An 8,742-nucleotide genomic window follows, 5' to 3' on the forward strand; every position below is an offset into this window, starting at 1 on the left:
AGGTCACATGGCCCTTATGAACTGTGATATTAAAAGAGCCCTAGAAAACGAGCCTTTACAAATCTTGAAACGCTCCTCTTCCTTATCACCTTCCTCAATTAACTCGTTTTGTGTTCTTCCGTCTAAACTAACTTGAAATACAGTTATTTTTGTGGAAATTACCATGTCTGCTAAATCAATCGGAACAATGGGTTTTCCTCTGACCTCTCACTACTCAAAAATCAGAGAGATTTGGTTCCCAACATTATCGTTTTTCTTTGGACACTTAAGTCATTGAATTAGGAATGAAGTTAGAACTAATAGATGGTAGAAGGGACTTTGTGCAGAAAGAAAATAGAAGGTGAAGGTGAGGAAGAAAACTCTATGGGAGTGAAAATAGCAAATGTCTCAAATTATATCCAGTGATTCCAGTTCACTGACCGACCTTTCGTACTTGAGTTAAGTACAAAAAAAAAAGCTGAACCAGGTTCAGCTTTTTCATCAACTATGTCAGGGCTCTCCTCATACCAACATATGTCCATTACCAGTAAGAAGGCATCAGAAACTTTCAAGAACATGTACACTTCAGGATACCCTTCTTTATCTTCAAAAAATACAACATGGCAAATGTTTAAGGTAATGAAAACTTTTGTTGGAAGGCAAATATATCATCTACTGAGGAGTAACTTGTTAAACTAGTGTTACCATGGAAAACAATAGTTTATCAGATTGCCCTAACAGAATTCCATGAATGGGATGAAGGAAAGATCAACTTTGAAGGATGTTTAGGGTTCAGTTTATCACAGGGTCTTTCTGTGCAGTTGTTGTTTTGGAAAGATAAACGAGAGTAAAGGTAATGCTTGGGAGGAGAAGAGAAAAAGGAGAATATACAAGAGATAATTATTTACTAAATTTGCTGAGGGTCTACTCTTGTCTTAGTTTTTCATGTGTAAGTGAATGCACAAATGGTATTCTGAAAGAATTCAGCGTATATGGAATTAGAAACTAGGGAACTGAAAAAAATTTATTTTATTTTGCTAAACTGTGCTTTTATTCTAAATTACAAGGGCCATCCTTGATTTGACCCAGTGAATAGTATATAAACCAGTCTGCAGAGACAGTAGGGATAGCTTTCCTCAGGACATTTACCTGTCGACTGAAAGATCAAAATCTGCTCTTCTGTTTACAACTGAAGGAGAATATTGTAGAGAATTCTTGTTGTGATTGGAGAAAATTATTTCACTCGTAAGCACCCATCTGAAGCTATAGTAACCTCAGTCCTTATTTAATAGAATTATGTTAATGAGATAAAGCAAACATGATGATATCTGTGGTTGTTAGCTTGTCTGATCTAAGAGATTACACGCTTTTGCTATTTCACTCTCTACAGGGAATCTTTAAAAAAAAAAGGAAAGAGGACAGGTCAAAAATTAAAAAGGCCCACTTTCACATGTTATTATCAGGTTTAATGAAAGATCTCAGCAAATGTATAACTTCGAATGAAAAATCTCAGCAAATGTATAACTTCGAATTTATCCACGTTCTTTTCTTGATAGCCAAGACAGTCAAAGGATGGCTGTTTGACATGTTGGAAATGTCATAGTTAGTCCATAGGCAACAGTCATTATTACTGTGCAGTTGAGTGTTTTATGGAGAATGTGAACAGGTAGATAAAGGAAATGAACTGTCTTTTCATGAAAAGACTAACACATCTAATCAGCAGTAGAAATTGGCAAGTTAAGAACAATCTTCTCACCAAAATCAATAAAAAGGAAACTGATATTTTATTATATACTTTGTCCAGGTCATATGGTTAAGTCTGGAGTTATGGAAACAGTATATCTAGAAAGGTAATTTTTTTTTGGTTAAGACAGGCGGAGACATTATGATCGAGATGGTATTAACCATGAGTTTTGTAGAAGGCAAAAAAGGGTAGAATGCTATTAGTTCCATGAATTATAGACCTTGTTGAGATCATGCAATCTTTCTTTACAAAAAAGTTTCCATAAAATTCATGCAAAACTTATAAGATGTGTCAAATTAAAAGCTTTGATTGCCAGCTTGGTTTCAGATAGTGGACTTAAGTGTAAATTGAAAGAGTATCTTGTTAATTATATTCTATTTGACCAGACAGACAAATATAAAATTACATCAAAATGAAAATGAGGCCTCATTTCTTTCATCCAGAGACTCATAATTCCCATTTTTTAAATAGCAAAATTAAAATGATGTTATCAGCAATTTTGTGTGCATTATAGTAATACTTCCAATTCTCACTTTTAATTTGAGGCACTTCCAAATTTAATAGCAACATTTAGGCAAACGAGTGAATGACATTTTCTGGGACTCAAGTATTTCTTAGTAGTTTTTCACAAGTCTCCAGTGTCTCCTTCCAATAATAAACATAAAGATAATTTCCTGTTCTGTCCTGAATGTTAAATATTAGTCACTCATTTAACTGTTCCCCAGCCTCACTTAGATGAGTCATTTTGTGAGGTCTGAAATAAGATGCTGGTGAAAAAATTGTTCTAAGAGGGATTTTGTTGGTATGGTTTACACTAATTGATAATGGCAAATCCTAGTGCCTGAAGGACACAGCAGACCCTTGAGTAAAAGTGAGCAAAATGGTTTTATATGGTTTTTCAACATGTTTGCTATAATAACTAATTTTTTTAAAAAAAGGCATCTTTAAGGTTCTGTATAAAAAATGCTTTCTGACTTTGTAAGGTATCTTTGACTTTCTGATATAATCTGAAACATTCAGAATATCATAGTAAGTTTAAGTAGGTCCTGTTGGACCTGTGACTAGACAGCCTGGCTATTGATCTCTCCATGAATGCTTTAAGGAAAATTTTACTATAGAACTTAGATACTTAAAAGAATTATAAGAATGAAAATATGGAATCTAACAAAATAAACAAACAAAACAGAAACAGACTCACAGAGACAGAGATCAGACTGATGGTTGCTGGGTGAAAAAGGTGAAAGGGTTAAGAAGTACAAATTAGTAGGTACAAAATAGTCACAGGGATATAAAGCATAGCATAGGGAATATAGCCAACAATATTGTAACAGCTATGTATGGTGCCAGGTAGGTACTAGATTTACTAGAGGGATCATCACATAATTACATAAATGTCTAGCTACAAGGCTGTATTCCTAAAACTAATAAAAAATAATATTGCGTGTCAGCTTTAATTGAAAAATTTTAAAAAAATTAAGAAGAAAAAGGAATGAAAATATGTGGGCAGAGGATTCTTTCATTCAGCAGAAAATAGTGATAACATAGAATTCATGGTGAGGGAAGAGAGGAGTTGCTTCTAAGTAGGAATCACCACTGTCATCAAAAACAACGATGACAACAACAACAACACACACACAGGACTGAACAAGACTGGAGTAGGAGAATTTACCTTAACATGTTAAAATCCCTTCTGATATCTCCAACTCCTCTTTCCTTCTTCCATAATTTCCTTTGATTCTCTCTGGGACTGACCCAGATAAAACGGATAGGCAAGGTTTGACTTTGTATTTTCCAGTTTGGCATCATATTTTCCAGGCTTACTTGCTGTCCACTGACAAGCTCTCCCCTTCTTCAATGACTTCTCTTGAGCCTGACATCTTCATCTCAGGCAATGTTCTACTCTTCTAACTTCTATCAGACATTATTCTGTGTGTTCTCCAAGAGTCTCGATGGGTGACTGAATAACATACATATGATGAATGCTGGATGCTAAGATATCAAAGGAAAACTGCTTTGGTGTGTATCCAAGCCCCTATTTTAAAAGGCCAATTTGAGCCTTTTATTAATCCAAAGGATTGACTCTCATGGTGAAAGTTGGAGATCTGTGGGCCGATAGGTCTTTTTCTCCTTAAGGCATGCTTCATAAGTGACCATCTACTCCACTTTGTCTCAGGAAGGCCACCCTTTCTCCCACTTGACCTGTAACTCACACAGGACCCTTCTATAAGATAAAATACATCTTCAGTGTAGGTGGGTGGATGGCCTGCTGGTTCTTCATGGCAGAAGTTCTGTCCAGGACTTCTTTAGATGCATGACTCAATCTCAATTCTAGTAAGAGGCCATTGCTGACTCTGTAAAATTTGTCGACACTTAAGGCATCTGCTCTTTTCTTCTATGTCTCAACTGCTTTACCTCTCCTTTCTCATTGTTTCATAGAGAAGGCATCATCAAAAGCAGCTAGTGACAAACGTTGGGTTAACCAGACAATTTCATGTTTTATTAGAGGCTCCCTTCTGCCTCTTAAAATTTCTTTATTTCTGTTTTCTTTACCGTAGACTCCTTTCTGAGTGTGAAGTTGCCATACACAGGACAGATGATCTCTTAAAATCTTGGAGAGAAACATCTTTCAGTTGTTTTTGAGGGGAATAAACATGAAACAGAAAAAGAAAATCTTTCTAATGCATTTGGCTGTCTGGCTGTCTGACTTCCAAAACAGTTGGAGCGATAAATGTTCAATTTGGCTTAAAGAAGTCCTAAGTGAGAAATAGCTCAAATTTTGAAAAGGAAAAAAAAGTTGAAACTTTTATTAAAAGTTAATAGTGGTTCAATTTACAAGTCTGAGCATGTGTAAATTCAACACTTCAATCTGCTGATTTGTCAAGGCGTAATTTACTCACAGTTCATAAACACTCATTTAGATGCTCAGAGAGAAACATGTAGTCATCTTGAAATTTATAGAAGATGGAAATAATCAATTCCCGCCTTCAGGGAGTTTATAGTCTAGGAAGAGAAAAGGTCATGGTGTATAATTTGTAAGGGGACATTAGTGTAAGAGAGCTGGCAAATATCAGGGGGACTAATTACGAATTATGTCTTACAAGTTGGGGCTTCTTGTACTCAGAGGCGAGCATCTGAATTATTACTTTAATTATGAGAAGGATTTGATGTATTTAGTGGAAGAGCTGACAGCTGTTTCCATGATTTGAGTTTGTTAGAAAGCTTTAAGCGCTTGGAACTTGTGGATTAATGCGGAAGAATGAAACTGATACAGATTTTTTTGGGAGGGGGGCGGTGTGGGAGGGAGGAGATGCAGAGAATGCAGATGTCAAGGATATAGCAATTGGTAATTTGTAACCCAGAGACAAAAGATCTGAGTTTGTTCAAGGGAGATTTGAGAGATATTTAAAGAGACTGGGGATTTTTTTCCCTTCCTGTTTCTAAAGCTATGCATATGTTTTGTAGAAAGCTTAGAAACTCTAGAAGGCAAAAATTAGAATAAAAGTTGCTTCTAATCACACGGCTCAAAAGACAACCACTATTAATGTGTTGACATGTATCTTATATCATTTTTATATAAAACTATCTCATTTTTCTTTTATAGAAACAGTATCATTCTTATTAGATGTGTTTTATGAACTTGCCCCTTTTCATTTAACAATTTATCCTGAACATCTGGAAGGAAATTTCTGGGAAAAAAAGGGTTTAAGATCAGCTAAATTGGGAAGGGACTGGAGAGAGGGAGGCCAGTAACAAACAAACAGCAAACCAAAAACTTAGAGTCCAACAGGAATACAAATGCTAACAGTAGAGCTTGTTTTTTTAAAGCACTTCATGAGTCAAGTTCTAGAGGCCAGTAAAAGAATTGAGAAGCAAACATCTGATTTCCAGCTCTTTCTCTTACAAGCTAGGTACCCTTGACAAATTCCTAAGTATCTCTGAGCCTTAGATTCAAGAAAGTTAAGTGAACATTTTATTATGAGTCAGAGTCAATCACATACACATTCTTATTATCCTAACAATAATCTTGTTGGGAAGGAATTTTTAACTTCATTTTACAGGTGAATAATTAGAAGTTTAAAGTGGCTATTTTCTCCAACACATCCCAAACTCAGATCCGGTTTTCTTTCTACAGTATCCTGGTGCTTCTCTCATCCCTCATGTATAAAAAGGGGCCGAGATCACATGTGCTCCTTGCTTCACTGTGTGTTGTGAGGGTGTATGATGTAATGCACATGGAAGTTTTTGTAAACTGTTAAGCACAACAGATAAATTTTGTTACTTATCATTTCAGATAAGTCCAATTTCAAACCCTCCACTTCAGTGTGTGCTCTGACGTTTGCTAATCGACCCTTCAGCCATATTGACTTGCATAGATCCAGAGAAGTATATTCAGGTTATCTGACATGAGCTTTACCCGGCTAGTATGCAGAGGCTCAGTCATTTCTCCTGTTTTCTTCAACCACTCTACATTGCTACTCATTGAAAGTTGGTGTCAGCTGGTGTATCGATGGCAGACCCAAAATTTCCGCAAGTTACGACACAGAGTCTGCTGCAATGTGAACAAAAATAAATCACATTCCACCCCATGTCCAGACACTTTGAAGAAATCTAAGATGATTTTTAAAAGGTTGCTTTGGAGACATAAAACTTGAGCTAGCAAAAAAAAAGGCCCTTTCCAGATGTCCAGCCAGGAAAGCCCCAGGTGCAAGTGAATCAGCAGACGAGTTGTCTCATCTGAGACGGTGCAAGATCCATGTGTCCGCACATCACCCGGTCGTGGCTAAACTTGTGGCCATGTCTTCCTTCAGATGTGGCTGTGCTTGGGCTGATTCAGGGAGAAACACTGCTTCCCATTGAGTCACGAGCCTGTTCTTGAGCTTTGCTGGACTTTGCTTGGGTAACTTGCCCAGGATTCATGGTCCAGACCTGCAGCTGAGACCAATGTGGCAGAGCAGGTAGTCTCCTGGAGGTGAAGTGGGGAGAGGAAGAGAGGAGGAGGATATAAGTTACTTTTCAAAAGGTTCAGTCAATGCAGGGAGATTTTGGAGAATTTGAAATTCGGCAGACTGACCCGAAAACAGACACAAATATGAGGGAGATTTATTGAAGGCTTTTCCTCTCTCTTCCCACTTAATTCCTCTCATCAGGTAGGAGAGTGACTAAGAAGATGTTCAGCTAGGCTCATTGAAGCTGGCTGATTTATGTTTTATCTTCATAAAATTTCTCTTTATAGTTCGATGTGTACTTGGCAACTCACAAACTATTGAATATGTCCATTCATTCAGGTCAGTCTATCCTTTGGTAAATACTTAGCAAGCTTTCCAGTGTCAGATGTTGTGATAGACACTGAACACATGGTGAATAAGAGACACTGACCCTGAGATACCGTATTGGTTTTCTGTTGCTGCATAACAAATAACCACAAACTTAGTGACTAAACCAGCACTAGTTTATTATCTCACAGTTCTGTAGATCAAAAGTCCAGGCAAGGCTTAGCTAGATTCTCTGCTTAGGGTCTCATGAGGCTGCAATCAAGGCATTGGCTAGCATTGTGATCTCCTTGAAGGCTCTGAGCCCTCCTCCAGGTTCTCTGGTTATTGGCAGAAATTAATTTTTTGCAGCTGTGAGAGTCATGTGAGCTTGCTTTTTCAAGGGCAGCAGGAAAGTATCTCCAACTTCAGGTATCACCCAAGCCCTCTTCCAAAGGGCTCACCTGATTAAGTCTAGCCCACTCTAATATTCCTTTGATTAACTTAAAGTCAACTGATCAGGGACCTTAATTATATCTGCAAAATTCCTGCACCTTTGCCATGTAATGGTACATGATCCAGCAGTGACATCCCATCCTATTTACGGGTCATACCCACATTCAGGGGGTGGGGATTATCCAGGACTTGGACAGCAGCGAGTGGAAATCTTGGAGGCCGTCCCAGAATTCTGTCTACAAACGATATTAAATAAGTAATTAAAAAAAAGATTAAACAATTAGAATCGTGCAAAACTGTGAAGGAGAATTACGGGCTCAGATCAGAGTGTATGAAGAAGGAGGCTTGGCTTCCTCTGTGAGATTGGGGAAACTTCCTGAGACCTGCCAGACAGGCTGTCATCGGCAGGGCTAGGACAGAAACGTGTGGGGAAAGACGGGAGTAGAGCTGGAGCGAAAGGACATGAAGTTGGTTGACTGATATAGCCCTGAAATGAAGCAAAATGAAATCACCCTCTAGCCCACCCTATTATTCCCAGAAAGTGAAGGTGAGCATTTTCCATGTGAAAGGAAGTGGGCAACAGATCCAAAGTTCTCCCCTTTCCCTTACTTTTATTGGAGAACTCAGGGGTGTCTGTCTGTATCAGAGTCTGGGGTTCCCCTGTGACGGGGACATGGTGGGGGGTGGTGCAACAAAAGCTCAAGAGCTATTCTAGGAGTAGTTAGCATCGGGTGAGTCTTATACATATTTTGCAAGATGACAAAAATATCTGTAAGCCTGACATTTTGGGTGGTTTCATTACTTACAATGCCATATTAGAAAACTAAAGCATCATTTTTTTTTTTTTGTCTGTCTCTGAACACTAAGACAACCCTCTGGTCAGAGTAAATGGAGGAAAAAAAAAAATATATATATATATAGAGAGAGAGAGAGAGTGTCAAGCTGGAAATCAGAATGTTCTTGTCAGCACTCTGAAAAAAACTAACAGATGGGAAGCTTCATGCCCACCCCGTAATAAATTTGTGCTGATTTTGGCAAAGAGTAGTGAAATCCCACAGAGTTTCTAATGTACCCCTTCCCCTCTCATCCCATCAGCCTAATTCAACTTGGTTGCCAAAATAGGGGGAAAAAATCGAAATAACTAAAAATGACCTAAAACACACGAGTACCTAAAATATATGCCAAAAGTAAAAATGGAGAGAGTTTTCATTTGATTAAATTATAGGTTTCTTCCCTCAAAATTCTCTTTCCATAACTTTTAATGAAATGTCTTCTATTGGAAAGATTCTGGAAAGATGACTTGGAATACCAATG

General features: G+C 37.7%; 1 long non-coding RNA gene across 1 annotated transcript; it reads right to left on the reverse strand.

Moving 5' to 3' along the window:
• Positions 1–3,221: 3,221 nt before the first annotated feature.
• On the reverse strand, positions 3,222–7,666 carry LOC111738695. The gene is made up of 2 exons (XR_002779952.1): positions 7,527–7,666; positions 3,222–6,686 (listed from the first exon to the last, which is right to left on the reverse strand). It is a non-coding gene; the product is annotated as an uncharacterized LOC111738695 (long non-coding RNA).
• Between the last annotated feature and the right edge of the window lie 1,076 nt (positions 7,667–8,742).

This window comes from Pteropus vampyrus, unplaced genomic scaffold (assembly GCF_000151845.1).
Source record: "Pteropus vampyrus isolate Shadow unplaced genomic scaffold, Pvam_2.0 Scaffold42, whole genome shotgun sequence".
Classification (NCBI taxonomy): Eukaryota; Metazoa; Chordata; class Mammalia; order Chiroptera; family Pteropodidae; genus Pteropus; species Pteropus vampyrus.